This window comes from Arachis ipaensis, chromosome B07 (genome assembly GCF_000816755.2).
Source record: "Arachis ipaensis cultivar K30076 chromosome B07, Araip1.1, whole genome shotgun sequence".
Lineage (NCBI taxonomy): Eukaryota > Viridiplantae > Streptophyta > Magnoliopsida > Fabales > Fabaceae > Arachis > Arachis ipaensis.
In genome coordinates, this window is record NC_029791.2 from 109,152,526 (window position 1) to 109,155,302 (window position 2,777).

The 2,777-nt window shown below is 35.8% G+C and overlaps 1 pseudogene; it reads left to right on the top strand.

Moving 5' to 3' along the window:
- The window catches only part of LOC110265123, a 6,223-nt pseudogene continuing 4,466 nt past the window's right edge, over positions 1,021–2,777 (top strand).

Here is a 2,777-nt window from a genome sequence, read left to right on the forward strand (position 1 = left end):
GGATGAGTTGATAGAGTTGACGCAAAAGGTGGAGAATCATAACATGGTACTACGGATTGCTCTTGGGTGTAGTGTGAGTAAGGGCATGTTAGAAATGAGAAGTACAAAGCTAAATGGGCACGAGGCGAATGCTTTTCTACGATAAACTATACTCAGCAGAGCATGTGTGCAAGAACAAAGAATTCAAATTACTGGTTATGGAACCTGAGGCTAAGGAGGAGGATTAGTTGGAGCACGAAGCCATCCTAGAAGCAATGGAGCAATTGGAGCTCTTTTCTGGAGATCTACCTTGAAGCCAAGGTGGTTGTCCAAGGGGGAATAATGATAGAAACAGGTTTGTTTGTTCCTTTTATGCTAGTTTAGTAGGTTTAGAAGCAGTAGCGCTAGGCCTAGCTACGGTCTATCATAAATATATAATGGTTAACTAGCTAAATAGTAAAATCACACACTATTTAGCATTGTTAGATGGTTTCTGAGAGAGTGACAGGTGTCTCACAAACTTTTTCTTTCTTTCCTCTTCGTGTTACGATGTTCAAATCCCGGGTGTATTCTACGTGCTGTGACAGGACAACGGAGATGGTATTGCCAAAGGATCTTGCTATCACCAAAAGAAGGATGTCGCATTGTTTTTCACAAAGTTTCTTCTGGTAATTCAAGCTCAATATATCCCTAATCCCGAAATCCTAATTTTGGAACACAGAATGAGCAGTCGTAGCATTTGATTGGCTGATAACATCATCAAGGGATCACCTTTCGTTGAGGAACCAAATGCTTAGATTCCCGAGTAACTCTCGAATTTGTTAAGTGAGATTATTTTAATTTATATTTCGCGATCTTGGTTGATTTGATGGATACGGATGTGTAATTTGAATAATTAATAGTGTTGCTAACAGCTACTATAAATACCTATCAAGGAAATTATTAAGTTGGTATTAGTTCTTCAACATTGATGGTTATTGTTTGTCCATGATCACTACAATCAGTTAGAGAGTTGGTCTTTTTGATACATCCTGTATGGTCATGGCTGAACCAGTTCCATCTAATATGCGAGATAATGGGGTTGATGCAGTTGCGGAAGTGAATCCGATAAAGTTGTCTTAATCTCTGGCGGTTGGAGTTGTGGGGCTGTATGAGATGCAAAACCAGTAGAACCTTGCTGAGGTTTACAGTGTGAAAATGGTGTTGCAAGATGAACGGGTATGTTACTGATGTCATTATTCTAAATTTTCTGGATTGGGTCATTAGATATATGCGGCATTAACTCTATATATTTACATTTTATTTTCTTTTGTTGCTATGCAATGGTGATCGAATTCATTGTAGCATACCAAAACAAAATATCGCTGTACGCAAGACTCTTATTCGGGAACATAGGATTTATTCTATGAAGAATTTCATTGTGGTAGGTTGGAGGAAAGGGGTTATGACTTGTGGTCACAAGTACAAGTTAAACTTTTATATTAAGATGTCAGTGTTACTACTAACAAGTGGGATGTTTCCCTTTATTCCCTTTTGTTTTGTATCTTATGAAAAGGTTCAGGCCATGCCTGCTAGAAATGAAAATCATCTCATAGGTATTTTGAAAGATATTAAATAGTTATTTTTTATGGTTTCAACTTATTCTGGGTAAGAAAATTAGTTTTTTTATCATTTCTTATGAATGAGATGTTTTTAATGTTGTGCAGACTGTATTGGACATGTTGTAGGTAAAGAGGATGTAATAAATATGGTGACAAAATCAGAAAGGGGGTATAAACTTCTGGCGGTCTATTTGAAGGATCTGCAGTACGTTTGCTACCTAAATTATAATTTCCAACTTCTTATATAAAACTATTTTCATATTGTATGTAATATATGTGACATGGAATTTTTGTTGACTTCCTTTTAATCACTTTTATGTTGCTATCTGTTGTGTTTAGGAAGAATCGGTTGAAGTGTATCCTGTTTGGTAACTTGGTTGACAAAGTTAAAAAACTGCTAGATAAAGCTTATGGTCAGCCCTTGGTGATGGTGACTCAGTTGTTCAAGCCTCATTTGTATTTGAATGAAATTAATATTCAAAATAGTTTTCATGTGTCTCGGATTTATATTAATCCTAACTTCTTCGATGTTGTTATATTTAGAGATAGGTACGCAATACATTCATGTCATGAACTGGAAACGTTATTTACTTATTTGATGTATGTTTAAATGTAACGTGACTGCGATGTTGTTTCATGGAATATTTGGCATGAGTCAGCCCGATGAAGGAAGGAGATCTATGCTCACAAGGGATCACTCACATTCAAAGTCGGCCACCGCTTTCTGTGTCCGATGAAATCAACTGAGACTCTAAGTTGAGGAAATTTTGAACATGAGGGAGGTGTGTTGGCAATTTAAAGATGGTTTATGTGTAGCTTATTTAAGTTATATTTACACCGATATGTTATGTAGTGATAAGTTTTTGTAATTTTAGGAATCTACATGTTGGGTGGTTGGCACTATAGTTTCTATTGAGCATAGTGTTTGAGATTGGTGTTATGCTTCGTGTGAATCCTGTCCCAGGAAAATTCAAATTAATAAGGATAGGTATTGGTGTGAACATTGTAGGAAGGGCGAGTTCAATCCTTCTCTTAGGTAATAAAGTCATCTTTTTCAAGTAACTTGATTTTATAATTTGGGTGAAATAGTTGGTGTTCCTGTGTTCTAAAAAAAGAGTATTGAAAAAAGAGTACTTAATCAAAAGAATACTAAATTCTAACTCATAAATTTAAGTTCTTTTGCCTTAAAGAATTTTA